This window comes from Ananas comosus, linkage group 24, assembly GCF_001540865.1.
Source record: "Ananas comosus cultivar F153 linkage group 24, ASM154086v1, whole genome shotgun sequence".
In the NCBI taxonomy this organism is placed as follows: Eukaryota; Viridiplantae; Streptophyta; class Magnoliopsida; order Poales; family Bromeliaceae; genus Ananas; species Ananas comosus.
Window position 1 is genome coordinate 1,747,645 of NC_033644.1, and position 20,036 is coordinate 1,767,680.

General features: G+C 36.7%; 1 long non-coding RNA gene across 1 annotated transcript; it reads left to right on the top strand.

The window, feature by feature from the left end:
- LOC109728615 lies at positions 16,101-18,293 on the top strand. The gene is made up of 4 exons (XR_002221037.1): positions 16,101-16,583; positions 16,791-16,891; positions 17,756-17,902; positions 18,209-18,293. It is a non-coding gene; the product is annotated as an uncharacterized LOC109728615 (long non-coding RNA).

Sequence of the window (20,036 nt, forward strand, 5' to 3'; positions counted from 1 at the left end):
GTTTGATCTTTGGATAATACTGCAGATATCTGTTTGTTTAAATGTCGGATAGGAATTAATGTGAAGCAATGAAAGGCTTCGAATTTGAGATCTCGGGTACCAGCCATTAAGCCTTTCGCCAACTGCGCTAGTTGCGGTCGGTGAGTCTGATAATTTTATTATGATTTTTATGATAACAAATAATCTGATTCAAATCTATTTAATGCTTCCTCTCATTGATATTTTGTTTAGAAATAATTTCACCAATACCCCTATGGGATAACTTAATTAATTTTATGAATCCCTTTTAAAATTGAGAATAACCATACTAGGGAGTTTAATTATCGTACTCTGGGTAGATTTAATGACTTTACTAAATTTGAGCAATAAATTTTGGAATTTTTTACATAATTATAGCTACGCAGGAGGGTGCTTATGAAATTAACCTAATAATTTAAGATTATGGTTAGTTCTTAAAGTTGAGCAATATACTAATTAGCTTTAAATTCCATTTAAAAAACTCATGTATCTTAAACAAAAGATATTTTGATTGTCACAATTCAATTAAAAACCCATCTTTAATAAAAATGTAAAAATGCCCATTCTAAATGGTAACCTTTCACTTTTTTTTTTTTTTATTACACCTTCTCAACTTAAGAGTTTTTTTTAAAAATTTTTCCTCTTTTTTTTTTTTATGCAATTAAGTGATTTTTATCAACTAAGATTAAAATTTTATCAAATGCATGAGTAAGAAATCTCAATGAAAAACACAAATACAAAAAAAAAACACTAAAACTTGGAGGGGTCTTAGTGAAAAAAAAAGTTTGGTAAAATTTTCAAAGTATCAAGAATTTAAGTGCCCATAAATATAGGCTGTATCCACCGTGCCAACAATAAAATATCAGTATAATACAGCCTTCCTGCTGATAACACAGTTCAAATTTTTTTAAAAAAAAATTAGTAAGTAAATTTCTTAATAAAGTTTGAAAGAATTAATAAAAATATATAATAATTAAGTAATTAGAATATTTGGTTGCTAAATAAAATAAATATTTTATATCATTATGTATCATCACATATGTATTTTTTATGACTGGTACGTATCAACACAATTCCATACTACTGTACTTAAATTCTTGCAAAGAATATCTATAATGTTTCTGAGAATTAGAAAAGTACCTGTGAAATTATCCTCGAACTCACGAACTGCAAGCTGCATTTCCAACTATGTCTGGTTCGGTTTTTGTTCGAAAACAGGAGTCTGCTGGTTGGTCTTCAACTGCAGAATCGAACTGTGGATGCAATTGCAACCATCGGAAACCAAACAAAATTTTTTGATATATTATGTATATCCTGGCTTAAAATGCAAGCAACCAAAGAGTCCATAGTGCTGAATCGTTGGGACTAATCATTAGTGTCAAAAGTTTATTAGAAATACGTAATCAATTCACTTAAACTGCACAAATACAGTGCCTACGGGTCTCGATTGTAATTGACCCAACCAGCCTCACGCCACTTCGAAAATGATTAGTCCCAACCCGACCAGTGTCACAGGACAGGATACTGGCTTAAATCACCTGCACATATTCGTAGCATGCAAGAATCGAATCTGTGACCTCTGCCTCCGATACTACTTGTCTTATTATTGTCGCTTGCCATTAATTCTAAATGCTCGAGCTGTTAGAAATATACAATCAATTTAGTTAAAGCATACAGACACAACACCCACAAATATCGATTGTGATTCGGTCCAATCAACTTCATGCTATTTTGAATATGACTCAGCCCGATCTGGCCTCCCGCCATTCCGAACGTGAATTGACACAACCTAACCTCGTGCCACAGAGCAAAATGCTAACCCATTTAAGCAAACACATAAGATGCTTTACTATATAAGTGACAAGTAATCCAACAAAAGCTAGTAAAATTATATATGTACTCCATTTTTGGTCAAACTATGCTGCACGTGCAGGGGTGAAAATGATCAGGGTAAACTCGGATCAAATACGACACCGAATTCGATCGGATTCAAATATGGATATCAAAATTATACATTGGCCATCAAATTCAGATTTCTATTCGGATATTATTTTTATAATATTATCGAACCCGGATTCGAATGTGGATAATATTTCAAATTTGGATTTGAATTTGGATTCGAGATCGAATATGGTAAAATTAATATATATTATAAATTTATATACTGCAAAAAAATAAAAAATGTGGCGAATTATAGTTATATTATTGCTAATTATAGTTCATATGTCACGCTCCGGATTACTCGTTTCTCCGGGCACGCCGAAAAATCCGCCGTATACAAAGAATTTCTCCTGTATACGAAGTGATAGCTGTATCTGTACCTGTAATCATACAAAACTACAACTAGTAGTATAAAGCTGCTAAACAGAAAAATATATATAAATAACATCTGGGGTGAAACATATATAAATAACAACAAAAGCTAGTAAAATTATATATGTACTCCATTTTTGGTCAAACTATGCTGCACGTGCAGGGATGAAAATGGTCAGGTAAACTCGGATTAAATATGACACCGAATTCGATCGGATTCAAATATGGATATCAAAATTATACATCCCATCAAATTCAGATTTCTATTCGGATATTATTTTTATAATATTATCGAACCCAGATTCGAATGTGGATAATATTTCAAATTTGGATTTGAATTTGAATTCGAGATCAAATATGGTAATATTAATATATATTATAAATTCATATACTGCAAAAAAATAAAATATGTGGCGAATTATAGTTATATTATTGCTAATTATAGTTCATATGTCACGCCCCGGATTACTCGTTTTTCTGGGCACGCCGATAAATCCGCCATATACAAAGGAATTTCTCCTGTATACGAAGCGATAGCTGTGCCTGTACCTGTAATCATACAAAACTACAACTAGTAGTATAGAGCTGCTAAGCAGAAAATCATATATAAATAATATCAGATTCTCTATACATATATAGTCTCCAAATATATAACACTCTTTCCAGCGAGAATCTAACATCAGTATGTATAAGAACCAAAACCAACACTACCTGTAGCTGGTATGTCTCTAGATCAGTAGCAAAATGGGAAGGGATCTAACACGCGACTCCCTTTTCACGACCTGTATCCGCAACAGCAGCAGCCGAAGAAGAAGGCTCTGTAAAAGGTTTCAACAATTGGGTGTGAGAACTACTGCAAAAAGAAGTAGTCCTCAGTGGGTAGCGCTACCGACCTCGACGGCTTACCCACTAAGTCTACAGAACTATGCTCAAAGATAGTAAAGGAAGCTGGAACAATTCTACAGCTATATGCCACTATACTATCGTGATCCAACACTAACTATCTGTAGAAAAATGCAAGTCCTGACCTAATCTTACTAGGGACTGTGAACACACCCATCCCACCTGTCGAAGCGAACCCGTATACTACCCCATGAGTAGCTGATGGAGAAAACTCTCTAGGGACTGTGAATACACTCGTCCTGCTTAATTAGGTTACACCGTAGCTCAAGAGTAACCGGTGGAGAAAATTCTTTAGAGACTGTGAATACACCCATCACGCCTAACTAGACTACACCGTATCTCAAGAGTAGCCGGTGGAGAAAACTCTCGAGAGACTGTGAATATACCTGTCTCGCCTAACTAGACTACACCGTATCTCAAGGGTAGTCGGTCCAAGTAGAAAGGTTCAACAGGACGGCTGTGACTCCACTCACGTTACAACCTCACTGAAGGTAAAGAAAAGTATCACTAACTGCCTCACCCGGTGTAGTGTTCCTGAGCTTTGGATAGGGTTGGCTTCAGTATTAGTGACTGGTCGACATCTCTGGAGAGTGTCGGACTGAGTCGGAGTCAATTCTGCACGAATTGGATGCAGAATTGGACTCGACGCACTCAAATAAGCAAAACTGGAGTTTTACCAGATTCGGGCGCCCAGAACATTTTTAGGGTCGCCCAGAAACGAGTGTTGAATTTAACTGAAACTGGAAGCCAATTCGGATCCCATGTTCCGGGCGCCCAGATGTGGGTCCGAAAATTCGACATCGTGAATATCGCTTGCTTCGACGCGTGGCAGGCGGTAGGTGAGTTCCGCCGGAGCCATTTACGGGCGCAGCACACCGCGAGCGGAGAGTCCGAGGAGCCCGATTTGTGCAGTCGGGATGTTCTGGTCGCCCAGAACATGGTTCCGGGCGCCCAGAAATGCCCGTTTCTGCATGAGTACTGGATAGCAGCTGTTTTCTCTTGGGGCTTATCTTATCCCTCCAGCAGCCTATAAATAGATGGAAGGTGACCCTGGTGAGCTCTTTTCCTCCCTTCTTCACAGAGAAGTCCCTTTTAGCATCTCTACCCTCGGATTTGCTTCAATTTGCATCAAATTTCCATTGATCCAGCTTGATGGAGTGCTGATTCTACAATTCTTCAGCGACGACCTTCAGTGTTTTGGCTCGTGCGCGACGTAGGAAGGTCGGATTTTGACGAAACTTAATTTGCTGGATTCTAGACTTCCAGAGGAATCCACGAAGTCCTGAATTGCAAATTTTGGTTGAGGTTAGCTTGGTCGAACTGAGGCTTTTCTGGACTGTTGTTGATTTTGAGCTGAAATTGGAATTTTTGAGCTTTTCTTGATGCTAACTTTGTAGGCAGTGGAATTTTGGACCTGAGATTGATCACCCATCAGTAGTTGCTGGATTTGGATCTGTCCTCACCCGATTTGGAGATCATTAGGTGAGTTTTGACATTGGAATTGAGATAATTAAGCTTAAGTGCTGAAATTTTTGGTAAATTGATGGTTTTTATTGGATTTTTGGGTGAATTGTAAATCCAGATCTTGAGGGACTTTGTTGCTGGTTTGGAGGTGTTTCCAGCAGTGTTGCTTGTGATCCGAGACCATCTTGCTGCCAGGAATTGCACTAGAGGTGGGTGTATCATCGGTTTCGCTCCTAAGTGCATGTTTAGTCGACGTGTATAGTTCGATTTTTGTATATCATGCTTTAATTCATCGATTAGCATCTTGAATGTAATATGAATGTAGAAGCATGCTGAAATGAATATTTAAATTTTACATGTTGGACTTGAAATTTGACTTAGGAGAAAACCTGCGTTTTGACCCGTCATATGCTTAAACTACCAGATTTAGCTCTAGGAGCCGTGATTCGATTGTATCGTTGCAGCATCAATGCGATGGATACCTGAGATAGTTTAGAAGGCATTTACGCTCGTGCTGGGATGCCGAGCTTATTTTTCAGCAGAGTTTAGGCTGTTTCGGGTCGTTGGGTGCCGTTCGGGTTAGCGGTGGACCCAGATTCTTGTTTTGGTCATAGATTGTGCCGAGGGCACGTGGGTTTGGTTTGTAGACCTGTTTTGACCCTGTTCACTTGACTTTGGCTAGTTGGAGCCTGATTGAGCTCGACAGAGATACGCTGCATACTCGGTTGGGTAGCGCCCACGAGTGCCACTCCGGAGTCAGGTTTTGTGCTTTCGCGTTGGTGTCGCTCATGCCGGTTGGACTTGCTCTCCACGGACCAGTTGTGTGGATAGAGCCTGATAGTCGCAACTGGGCAGGGACGGGTGTGTTCACAGTCTCAGGGACGGGTATGTCTACAGTCCCGATTGGATTGGGTCAGATTTGACATTTCCTATAGTTGGTTAGTGTAGAGCATGATAGTATAGTGTTTGTAGCGGTTGAGTTTATTTCCTGCTTTTTGGCTATTCTTGCTCCCTTCTGTAGACTTAGTGGGTGGACCGATGTTGTTTTGGGCGGTACCCACTGAGGAATACTTATTTTTACATTAGTTCTCACGCCCAGTTGTTACCCCTGTTTTGCAGAGCCACAGGTTTCGGCTGCTGCTCCTTCCGCGGATCAGAATCGAGGCAAGGGCGTCGCGAGTTAGAGCCCTACCCGACGTGCTGAGCTATAGGTGCCCCTACTGCAGGTAGATGTTTTGTTTCAAGTTTATGTACATAGTGGACTTAACTCGCCAGTGCGAGTAGCTTTGTATTTTGGATTTGGACTATGTATATGAAACTCAGTTTGTTTAGCTTCTGTTTTCTCTAGCAGCTCTCTACTACTGTTCGTAGTAGTGTTTGATTTACAGGTACAGCTATCGCTTCGTATACAGGGAAAATTTCTTTGTATACGGCGGATTTGTCGGCGCGCCCGGGAAAAGTGTAATCCGGGGCGTGACACCCGGGCTGCCCAAATGGACCCACCTTGCCTGTATCCAGCTACGCCGTACACCATCACGGGGGTGGCCGGCTCAAGAACTATCCAAACAGAAACAACGACCTCATCGCACTGAAACCTCAAACCAAGTTTACAAGTGTCTCTGTCAAGTTCATTCAGGCTCTCACAGGCTGTAATCACTGTCAAAGGGTCAAGCAACCATAATAAACATACTCTTGGCACAATCTGATGCAAAAACAGCAATCTTGGTACACCGTCAACCACAACGGCACCCAACAGTTCGGAACAGTCTAAACACTACTGTAAAAATACACTCGGTATCCTAGCACGAGTGTAAATTCATTCTACATTATTCTAGATATCCATCGCCTACAAACTGCGACGATACAAACAAATTACAGCTCCTAAAGCTAAATCTGGTAGTTTTCAGAAAATGACAGTGTAGAGGTTATGGTTTTCTCCTAAGTCAAATCCAAGTCCAACATATATAATCAATCTAGCATTCTAAGCTCCAATTCAGATTTTATTTAAGAACAATGCAAATCTACGAATCGAGCTATTAAACATGATATCCAAAAATTTAATAATACATGCTGTCAACTGAAGTTTAGGAGCAAATCCGAAAATTTCGGTAGCTTAACATCAACCCACCTCAAAAGCGCGTCCAACAACAGTGAGAAGTCGCAAGGAAAGGAAATCCCGCACTCGCCCGACCTCCAACGACGCTACTACGATGAACGCACGCTCGAACGGCTCATCGGCGCACGTCGACGTTGATCCGAGCTCCAACCGCGACCACCACCTCGAGCGCGATCAAAAACCAGAGGGAGAGAGAGAACAGCAAGCCAAAAACCCTTCTTCACGCTCTCTGCAAGTATAAGAAGGCTGAGCAGGCATTGGTTTGAACGATACATCAAAAGACCAAAAGGTCCCTCACCTACCCTGGAGTACCGGTGTTAGAAATTAACCGGCACATCAGAAAAACGCAGCGGAAAATAATTTTGCACTTTTAAAATTTTTCGGAAGCTAAATACATATCACATATGAAAACCGAAAACCAATAAATCAAATCATTGCCGGCGGATCATTCTCATGTTACTATGCAAAAATTTAATCTAAACAAAAACTCTTTATGTTTAGATATCTTACCGTGGACCAGTTAAGGTCTCTTGATCTACTGTACGGTTGAAACTGAATATGACGAACAGAGATTCCGATTGGCCGCGCACATGCCCGGCCTCTACGCGTATCCACACGGAATTGATCCAGATCCAACGCCTTCCGTCGCACGGAATAGATGAGTCGCAGATTACAAAGACAGTGCTAGCAGTCTTCTCTTATCCACGTTCCCTTTTAGTAAAATATTTGACGAAAGGTTGAGAGAGAATAATGTGAATCTCTTCACATTAATTTTCATGTGTTGCCTACTAATGAAACCGCGTCTTTTTATGTACAGCTCCAATTAATTGAGCCGTACGGATCGGCACTCCTCAACATTCTGTTGTAACTAATTGGATCATATCCAATTAGTTGCATACATTCTGTTGTAATTAATTTGGATCATATCCAATTAGTTGCGATATAGGATAAGTAAAAGTAAATTTATGCTCATCCTTTATGGATATTTTATCATTATCTCTCTCTTTAATTTAATTAGATCTTATCTATTAAATTATAATTAAATATTCATATTTAAATCTAATCTAATTAGAATATTATCTCATAATAATCTATGAATATTTAATTATTTTCTAATCTAATTAGAGATTAAACCTTTCGTAACATTCAAATTCAAATTACTATTTCCACTAAACTGTTTAGTGTATTATACTCATATTGTCATGCATGTTGGATGCATACAATTACTATTGTGTATGACCGCATAGGTTCATTGTCATTCGGCAGTGAGGTCCAATATCAAACCCTTCAATATTGAATTAGAACTCTTTTAATCTGTAAAATAATTTATTTAAATTATTTTTTACTTCTCTCACTGTCCGCGAGTGACACCTAGCAGTATATCACGGCAATCCAGAACGATGATGAAAAACGAACCTTTCCGCTAACCGTTACCGTGTGATTAATTCCTTCCAACACACAACGCCCCGATCGAACTAAGATTATGGTTACTCGCCAAATCTTATTATTCGATCATATGATTAGAATATCTAAAATCAACTCAATATGGTAACACAGTTAGAAACTCTTTCCACATACCATGTACCCTGGCCAGGGGTTTTCCGAGTCGAGTCCGATAAACTACATAGGACATTCTCCCTCATCATTGAGAGTGTTGGATTCCTTATTGTGCATTCACATACCTCATCGCATAAATCACTATAGTCAATCAGTACCGAACATAGACCCGTGTCTAGAGTCTAAGTATTAGTACTGTCAAACGGTAGCAATCTATACGTGAAGCAGTACTGTCAAACGGTAGCAATCTATACGTGAAGCAACTATGATGCCTTAGGTCCGAGGAATACTTCACACAACTGTAGCAATGAACTTATCACTGGCCAGCATAGAACCATATGACTGTTCAACTAAATAGTCACGCTCAGTGTACTTGTTCTCTAACAAGCACCTGTATGCTTGTTCTAGTGTCCCTACACTAGTGACTTGAGATTCGTCACCTCAATTAGAAACATAGCATACACCGGCCTATCCGGAATATCACCGTCCCTGTAATATTCCTCTGGCTAGGAGCATTTAAAGAGTCTGGTACAGAGAAGTACATATCTCAAATTCCTAACTCTTAAGAATATGTTTTTTCAAACAAAGACCCTATGGACGATTCATGTCAATGTTGTACTGCTATATAATAGATACGAATAGATTATCTGCCCTTATATTATGAATTATAAATGATTAATACATAAATACCCTTAAACTAGTGTCACCAGATTGGCTTTTGGGCATATAACTAACAACCGGTACCAGGCCGATGCCGTATCGGTACTCCACATCAGAAGTTGCAACCCGAGAGCAGTAGTGCGCAGAATATGCTGGAGTACCGGTATGCCCCTGTGTGGTACCGGTATGCAATGCTGAAAACCTGCAATTTGCAGATTTCAAATGCTAAAATCCTGCTCTCACGTCGCAACGAGTTCGTTTTGCGTCTCTTTCGCGCTAAAACGACTCGGACTTGTCCCGACACTCTCCAGATGTGTCGACAAGCCTCAGATGCCGAAATCTCACGGCTGCAGAAAGCCAACATATTTATATGTGTATACTAGTATATATTACTATCCGAATACTATTCGAATACGTAGAAATATTCGATCCTATTCGAATCCACTATTAGCATATATGGAAATTAAAAGTTAGCATTAAACATATATTCGCACTCGAATTCTCTTTGGAAAAAAGATATGGATGTGAATATGATTTCGTCAAATATCTAACCGTATTCGACCGTTTTCATTCCTATGCGCATGACATTTAGTTCTAAAACTTTAATTTATTGTAGTAACTAAATCGAACTTTATAAATTATCATAGCTAATTTTTACAACTCAAATTATTCGACTAAACATTGATGTCGCTTATATAGAAATGATGTGATAGTATTGTGAAGATGTCACATCACTTTTTACATCAGTAATTACGTAAACATTTAGTCAACGTCTAAATTGGATTATGAGATTCCATGCATTGCAATAATTTAGAAATTTCGAGCCAAATCTATTTCTCTACATTAAAGGAGAGTTTGGGGGGACCTTGCACTACAACAGAATTAGGTTATAGCGACATATCTTTGGGATACTTTTGTCTAAGTGTTCCATTTATGCAAAAATTTTAAAAAACATCTACTAATGTTTAAATATAAAGCCGAATCCAACAAAAAATAAAAGGTTACTCTACTCAACCCACCCAACCCAGCCCATTTAGCCCGATTATAAACAGAAAAGAAAAAACAAAGAAAAATAAATTACCATCTCCCCTTCTCCTCTTACTTATTCCACTGAAATCCTAAACGAAGGGCCCTTCCCTCTCGTCCTCCTCCGCCACCGCAGCCAACAAGGTAGAGTTCCGGCGGTTGCTAGATGCTTAAATAAGTGTTGCTAAATTAGCAACACTCTTTTTAGATTATAGCGACACTCTTTAACTGTCACTATATACCTAGCGACCCTACATATAGCAACACTTTTGAAAAGTGTCGGTAATTTAGCCAGCAGCACTTTTTTTGACCTGTACCGACATTTAACAGTGTCGCTATAGACCGTTTTTGTTGTAGTGTTGGGGTGACACGTCTCCCCCCAAACCCCCTCTCTCTCTCTCTCTCTCTCTCTCTCTCTCTCTCTCTCTATATATATATATATATCAAAATTTAAAATTTTGATACTTTCAAATTTTAAAATTTTAAATTTTAAATTTAATTTATAATATTTATTTTCAAATTTTAAACTTCAAAATTTAAAATTTTAAATCTCTAAACTCTATGAAATTAATTAATTAAATTTATTAATAACTCATTGTATATAATATAATTAATTAATATTATTAATAATACACGTAATAAATTTTAGAAATATAGTGCGCGTGTGCATATATATAAAATTAATTTTATTAAACAAATTCTTCTATTATTTTATTTCCCTTCTATTTATTATTTTTTAAAATTATTTTGATATATTTATCTCAAATCTTTTTTCACATAAATCTTTATAAAATAAGTTCACTACAAAAAAAAATTAATATAAAGACGCTTTTTAGACGACTCTTAGGGGAAGCGTCTCCAAGCATTTTTACAATATAGAAAATACCAACGCTTCAAAAAACGTCGTCATATGATATCAAACAATTTATTAAATGATGATAAATTTTACAACTATTTTTAATTTTCCGACGCTTAAAGCGTCGGGATTTTAAAAATTCTGACACTTTAAAGCATCAGAATATATTTTACTGACGCTTAGTATAAGCGTTGATATATGCACGGCGACTCTTCATTTGCCGACACTTTGACCGACGCTTTCAAAAATGACGTTGGAATATATTGGGACGCTTTTAAGCATTGTAAAATATAAAAAAGAGCATCCTTAAATGTAACATTTTTTGTAGTGGTTGTCGTTTCAATAAATTTTATTTAAATAAAATTAACTATTAAATTATTTTTATATAACTTTTATTTAATTAATAATTAGACTTATAAAATTATTTTAAAATATAAAAAACTAAAATTTATTAAAAAAAAAATTTATATCCAGCATCGCGCGGGTATTTCACTAGTATTATAATAAAGTAAAGTTTGAGAACCATAATGTTATAGAATTCATAGTCCGAGGACCAAAAGTGTAATTTAGCTTCATTAACTAAGATGTTCTACCAAGTCCTTAATTAGTGATTCAACAACACAATCTTTCCCCTCCTCACGCGAATAATTACTAGCTGTACTTGTTTTCAACGATTTTAAAGCATGCATGTTATTTTTTAATTATTGAACAATTAATGATGCATGGATGTAACCATTCCCCACAGTAGAGAAGACACTAATGCAAGGAAAATTTCTTATTTTATATATATTTTTTGGGTGGAATTCTATAGAGGTGAACTAAAATTGGGTCCATTTTGGAAATGCCTATTCAAATTTTGAAAATTTTAATTTTACTTTCTGAGCTTTCAAATAGGTTGATTTGTGTTCTTAAAAATAATTACGTGTCCGGTGCATCCAAATATCTGTACATCATATTTTATTTTTTTTAACGAAAAAAAAATGCACAACTTAATTATTGAATGGCAGAGAAAATAAATGACAAATAAAAGTGCCGTGTGCGCATGTGTGCAAATCCATCACCTTCATGCAATAGTTTTTCAGCACTATATAGTACTATAATTAAACAAAATAAAATGCTAGATAGTAAAATCAAAATTTTTAAATATCTGGTAGTTATTTCTAAATGATCTAAAGTTGAAGTTACTTTGCATGCATTTTTTACCTTTCTGTTTTTTTTTTTTGCCAATTTGTTATTAATATTTTTTTTGCGGTCCTATTTTTCTCAATTTTGGTACCAATATATGTATGGGTCTAAGTCTCAATATTGATATATTTTACAAGACAAAAATGAAGAATTATTCTGCAAGCACGGAAGACTAACGGTGGAAACTCGATAGCACTAAGGATTTAGTGCTATCGATAGTATCCACTACAACAAATAGAGCTTCTTCCGACAGTTTTTTTACCAGCAATTAGGCTAACTGCCGCTAAAAGTATATTATACCAGCGCTTTTTATTTTTATTGCAGCAGTTACTAAACCGCTGGTATATATGATGATAATTCTCAAATTTATAAATAATATTGGACCCTATATTTTATTAACTTTTTCCATCAATTGGGCCATGGGCCAACCTTGGGCAATAAACACTTTCCACATTAGCTCTCCTTATATTTCAAATAACCTCTCTCTCTCTCTCTATCTCTCTCTCTCTCTCTCTCTCTCTCTCTCTCTCCATCTCCACGCACCGTGAGCTTCGAGCTCGATCGATCTCCATCTCTCTCTCTCTCTCTCTCTCTCTCTCTCTCTCTCCATCATCTATCCGATCAGATCCGATCCAAACCCTAATCTCCACCCCCTCTAATCCCTCCGATCTGATCGAATCCAAGCCCTAATTCTCAGATCCCATCCATGGCGTCCCTCTCCTCCCCTCTGCCGCTCCCCTCCGCGGCGGCGGCGCTCCGCCGCGCTCGCCGCCCCGCCCCGATCGCCGCGGCGAATCCGTTGCAGTCGCCGTAGCCCTCGCCAGAGCCGAGGAGGCGATCTCCGTAGTGGGCGCCGCTGTTTCAGCCGATCGTCGGCGACGTGGCCGGAGGAGGCGGCGGTGCTGCGGCGGCGGCGGAGGAGGTGGCGGCGGAGAGGGAGAGGGAGAGGTTGACGGCGGAGAAGGCGAGGGTTCTGAGGGTTCTGAGGAGGGAGACGAGGGCGACGGAGGGGTGGCACGACGCCATGTATCACTCCACCATCGCCTCACCCGACGATCTCGAGGTTTAAAACGACGATCCTGAATATACTCGGTATGCCCTATATATGTAACCCACCGCCCTTGTTTTCATGTTTCTAATGTAGAAGAAACCTGTGTATGATATATATATATATATATATATATATATATATATATATATATACTGGTGAAATTTGTTAGATAGACGTTCGGTTCTATATTTCTATGCCCTTTTTGATGTCCTGTAAAAAAAAGAAAAAAAGTTGAAGGGGTGAGGGCTTGTTGGGGATAATAGGAGAAATGGCCTAGAGAATAAAAGGCAACGACAATGGTTTCATCTCCCACATACAATTTTGAATTATATATAATAAGGTAAAGAGATCATACAAGCTTTAGTGTCACACTTCACGAGTTCTGTTTCTAATGCTGCTTTTTTATATATATATATATTTTAGGGGATAAAAAAAAAATTTTCTATGCATAAGAAAGCCAGATGGGTTCAAAGAGGGAGGGAAGGAAATAGTCTTTTTCTATGCATAAAAAATCTCTTCTGATTCTAGCCTCCTTTCTAGTCCTTTTAAGCAGCTGCACTGTTGTTATAATAGTACTCACTGCTTGAGCTTCTTTCTCCAGACTTCTGTTATAATAATTCATGTTGTAGATACATATTTAGACATAGCTAAGCTAATTAGGTGCACTTTTTTTTCTTTTTCTTTTTTTTTCGCTTGCTTCTGTTTCTAACTTCTGAAACTTTACTAATAGCTACGAGAAAATTTTGCTGCTATGTTTGTGATTCTAAGCGTCTTTGTTAACCCATGTGTGAGTATCAGACTCTCTTCTTTTCTGCTTCCTCTGTTGAGTTATATGGAGTGAAAAGAATAAAGTTTTTAACACTTTCTTCAGATAAGAAGCATTGTGTCCAAGAAGGTTGGATCAACTGAGCAGGTAATGCATTCAAAATTGGCGCTATGCTTTCTTATCATAGATCTGCTGCTGAAAATGTTCGATAATTGTGGACTAGACAAAATGACGTACAAATTTGTAACATTGTTAGCTAAGTTTCTATATTCTAGAATTGGTTGCACAATTAGGGTTAAATGAATTAGGCTTTCTTTAATTTTCCTTTTGTGCGTACTCAAAAAGTTGTTAGAACTAGTGTAAAATCTCCACTTATTGCATGCATCTATTAAGCTTTCTTACCAAATCTGAAAATAAAGATGCTTCACTTCTATACATATAATGTTACTTCTTTCTAACTGCAACACACTTTTATTAGGGAATGGCCCAAGGGTGTATAACTGGTATAAGTTCATTTGCCAGCATTATTGCCCCTCTTGTCTTTACTCCTCTAACAGGTAGATACTGGTTATGCTACAACAGTGTAATGATCTTTGAATTTACAAAATGCATACAAGCCTCTGTTGCACCCTCTCCATGCATGTTCGATATATCATGATGAGAAATTTAAGGAATTTTGTTATATGTTATGTATAATATGTCATTGTTTCGTGGAAACTAAATAACATGTTTTGCAATTTTGCACCTTGTAAACTCACCGAAATTAAAATTTGATCTGATAAATTAATCAGTATCTTCTTGATAAGAAAACTTCATATTCTAATTGAGTCCCACTATGGATCTAAATCATTTAAGATCCATACGAAGTATCACCCATTTTCCTTGATTTGAATCAAATAATTCTAATTAAAGCTCTACTACATGTGGTTACACCTCAAAATTTTAGTTGTTCTTAATTCTCTTGTTCTAGTGAAAAATTTTAGTTCTATAATTAACAAATTTCCTTTAGTTCTATAATTAACAAATTTTCTCTAGTCCAAGATTTTCGAGATTTTTATGATACTTTTATTTGGAGAATATTGATGACACATGAAAGGGATTGAATCCATGATCCCCTCATAGAGGAGAGAGAGTTGGTAGTACCAGCCACTTGGTTAAGCCTTGGTCAAGGATTGAAATATTCTGTTTGAGATCTTGTTTAGTGAAAGTACATACTCTGCCAATTAATTAACCTCTTTCAATTGTACATTTCTAGCTACAATTTTCTTATATTTCTTCTATTCCTCTTTGTTTCGGTTTCCGTAGCTTTTATGTTATAGGAGATCCTCTATTGTCTCATTTTACGCTTCTTGCACAACTTAATACATTCCAATCTTGCATGCACAAGCTATATATATTGCTCCTAAACTTGGCTTTTTATGATCTTCTGCCACATGCAATATTCTTCCAATTCTGAACTTCTTGTTAACATATCAAATCAAGGATTTCACTTGTGCTATATGTGCTCAATCCCTTAAAATTCATGAATAGCAGGAACCATCACTGTGTTCATTAATGGGATTGCTTCGGAAGTTCCGAGGGGTCCTATAGACTAACTGTCTTATTTGAATGTGGGAAATTGAATTGTTGTTTTACAATTGTTTGCAGCTATCAAAGATCAGTTTTTGATAATCAGAATCATAGCTCGATTGTGTCTACAAGGCATTATAGGGCATGTAAAATCCGGGCTGTTGCTACTTGAGTGCGCATGAGCGTGAGAGTGGAATTGAGGTGAATCCGTTTTGGCGCAAAATTGATGCGAAAACGGATGTTTTGGGCTACTAATCTTGCAATTGACAATTGCATTGGGTTAAGTTGCAAGATGGCCTTCTTAGTGGATTTCCACTAACAGAGAGAAAGAGAAGAGATTTTTTCTATTCTCTTCTTATCCTCTTTCTCTCTCTCCCTCTCTCTCAGATTTCATCAAAAAAAGAGAGCAAGTAAAAGAAAAAGAGAGAATAAGAAGAAGAAGGAGAAGAAGAAGAACTTGGAAATGAGGGTGAATTCTCTTATTTCTCCTTTCCTTCCCTTTCTTTTCCTTCTTCCCTCTTTTCTACTCTTCTCCTTTCTCTTCCCTTCTCTTCCTTCCTTCTCTATTCCCCTCCCCTGCTGCTGCTACTGCAGGAAATTCCTGCAGCAGGCAGCAGCAGCAGCATGCAGCTTGCAACAGCAGCACCTGCTGCAGGGACAGCAGATTATAAAAAAAAAGAAGGGAAAAGAGAAATAGAGGGAAAAGAGAAGAAAAGAAAAGAGAGTAAAACAAGAGAGAGTGAAAGGGAATGATTGAAGTGGAAAGGATTGGAATAATTAGCCAAATTCGCGATTCTGATGTCAAATTGACACTTACAGGGTGTTCCGGAGTGTACATTTAAGTGCCCCACACATCTCGTTAGTCGCAATTTAAGTTAATTAACTTTCAATTTGTGTAAATTGAGTCTGGATTGAAAATTAGCCTTTTGATTGCATTTCCGGATGTTTTGACTTGTTTAGTGATTCCGGGAAAAGACTCAGCTTTGTCGGAGAGCTTTGTGGTGGCAATGCATTAAGGAGCACAATTGTTGTGGGAAATGAGATGAAACGGCAAAGAGCCCACAATACAATGTTTCATGTGCCCTGGAGATGTGAACGGGTATTTACTAAACTTGTTTTTGCCTAAACTTCAGCAGTTAGATAGTCGTTGTAAATAGTTATAATTCAATGTGGCACTTTTAACTATTTGTGATTTGGGTTATCTAGTGCATGTTTCTTGCTAAACAAGATTTTTTTCAGCTTGGTCTGTCATATGTAGAGATCATCTTAATTTGTAAATTCCTTATTACACTGTGATGCTAATCAGGTATTTGTATTTTGGTCTGCGGAGTAGAGGTGATACAACTCACTATGATGCTGTTGCGAATTCAGCAGCATCTGGAGTACTCTCTGCTGGATTAGCTTCAGGTTTGCTACTACTGACTTTCAAACCATTTCACCATACATGTTAAAATGATATTATTGGGATATAAGATTGCTTGTAAACTCCTTATTGACGGAATGTATAGTAAACACTATCTTTTCTTCCTCAGACTGAAGTTGTTGAAGTTTAATACTAGTAAATTTCGCCATATATTAAAATGCAGATCAGCTGTATGAGTACCCTAATGGTTGATTAATGCTGAAGCTGGCACTAGCATGACTAAGGCCTCTTGTAGGGGGCTACAGGGCATTTTAGTAATTTCATGTCCATTTTGGGACTATATCCTCCAATACCATAATAACATTGTTGAGTTTATTTGGGGAAGTTTCATAAGGTACCCATGATCAGTAGCATGCTATTTTAGCATGGAGGTGGAAGTGGATAACTAGTTTTAGCTCTACCCCAAGCTAAGTGCTTTATGATAAACCGCTGGTTATGTCCACAATAAACATATTGCTCTGATTTATGTTTACATTGCCTACCACCAATTATACATGCATCTTTGATCAAATAATTATGCACAATATGCATTGAATTAATTCATATGACAGTTAAACTAACAGTCTAAGATCTAGTTATTGTCTTTCTATACTTGGCAACTAAAGCAATTTGATAAAAATATAAGAGTATTCCACCTTGATCCATATGACTTAGCCCAGTATACAGTACTCTTATATTTAGAAAACACAAAGTTCTTAGATACCTACTTGTCATTACATTTAATATCATGCATTTGCCCACATATATTATTTTTACACTCACATATGATCTCTTCATGATTTATCTCTCTTTCCTTTTGGATCGAGGTTCCTATGCATCTCTAATATATATGAACTTGCTAACTACAGGATAGTAAAACTATTTGTATTAGCTACGTTGCAGTATTTAAAAAGGTCTTTTTTCTATGCCCTGAGAAATGGTGGTTGGCTTAGGTCTTAATCATCTTGGTAGTGGCTGCATTCCTTCTTTTGACTGTTGATGGCCCACATGAAAAGGTATTTATCTTTTTCTCATTTATTAACTAGAATCACTCTTAGTTTAAGAAATACCATTTAATTTTTGAATCTTGTCTAAACCTCTATGTTGATCTTGTGTTTAGATATAATCTTCTGAATTCACTTTTAATATAATGACTTGATTTTGTCATAAACGTATAATTGAAGAGTACATTTTATACTTTTAATGCAGCATGCTAGGGATGAACTTCTATTCCATGTTACTAAATACTTCTCTTTTGCCCTTTTATTCTTCTAATTTCTAAATGAATGATACTTTTTTTTTTTTCCATGCGATGCATGCAGCATGTCCAAGAGCTTCTTAATTATGCCAGATATGGATTGTGGTGGGTATCTCTAGGAGTGGCATCATCAATTGGACTAGGCAAGTGCAAAAATTGCATTCTACTTTAATGAAATATTGGATTGGATCGTTTAAAGTTTAAAGTACATAATTTCCTTATGTCCACATAGTTTGCTTATGTAGTTTTACATATTTTTATGATAGTACTCCACAAGCCAAAAGAATTTTGCTAATAAATTCCTACTGCTCAATTTGGTTCATTCTAAGGTTTCTTGGCATTCATTTTGGGCCCTTATCGTCTAGCTTTTCTAGTTTCCTTGGGGTGGTGGCCAGCCACTGCAAAAGCAGTCATTTTGGGGCTGGTTTTCATGCTGCAGTGGATTCCTCATCACAAAAAACAGCGGTTTGCAATAGAATTTAAGTTGGATGTTGTGGCGACTCTTATCAGAATTTATCGCTGGCCAAATTTGACCTTTTTCTTGGATATGTTATTGAAGTCGACCAGAAATCAGATAGATATCAAATTTGTGATTTATACCGCTGAGTTAACATTGTCTTCTGCCTTCTTTTCTGGTCTATTAAAAACCAAACTTTTATAATATTGTGTGTATAATATTGCATTGATGGAGGTTTCTAACCGCATAGTGTTCATAAATTGAATGCACTGATTTTAGAAATTTTAGGGAAAATTTGAAAAAAAACTATTACGTTGGTCTTTACTATATGGTACTTGTGATAAATTTTCTATTGGAATGAGCTTCTGCAGCTTATATGTTTCAATTTTTCTTATTCCAGATTGAAGCAACAAGCGGGATTTGATACTCGCATTTCAAGGATGTGTAGCAACTGTTTCTTTTTCAGCAACTGTTTCTTTTTCTTATCTTTCTAACATTTGGAATTCAAATATATTTTCTATTGCGTTGATTCTATTAGAACATAAAAAATTTTTTGTTGCATTTTGTCATTGTTATAGATCATGATTGTACCATTTGATAGTTTTGTTATAAATATTTTTACTGTTTTGTTATAGATTTCTCTATTACAATTTAATAATGTGACTCTCATATGTGACTCATTTTTTTCGGATATTATAGATTTATTGGTTTTACAATTAATATCAAATGAAAAGGATCTATTGTAATTTGTTGATATTAGTATCTTTTTTTCATTTTAGTCTTAAATTGCCAACGGTCAAAAACTGTCGGTATATATACTTTGCGCCAGTATTTTTTTAATAGTTTTAGCGACAGTTTAAAAAATGTTGCTAGAGATTATCTTCTCCAATGGTCAATAAAAGTGCTGGGAAAGGGTAATACCAGCAAGGATATAGTAATGGTCACTTACACTTTTACCAGCACTTTTAGAACTGCTGGAGCAAGTATTACCAGCGGTTTTTGTAATCTTTTCCAGCAGTTTTGGCAGCTGGTACATACCTATTTTTTTGTAGTGATCCCAGCCAAACTCCTCTATATGAACTAGACTGGAATACTATCAATAGCACCAAGCTATTGGTGCTTTTAGCTTTTAGCCCTTGGATTGAGAAATGTACGGTTAGGATGATGTGGACACCCTAGGGTTGAGTGGACGGTTGGTTGAATAGTATAATCTAACGGGTAAAAATAATCAAAAGAGTAAATCTAACGGTGGAAAACTCGATAACGTACACCAAGTCCTTGGTGCTATCAATAGTATCCCAACCGAACTATATATATATATATATATATATATATATATATATATATATATATATATATAAAATTGAGTTAATTCCTGTACTTTTAAAAGTACCAAATTATTGGTGCTTATAAGTTTTTGGCCCTTCAATTAAGG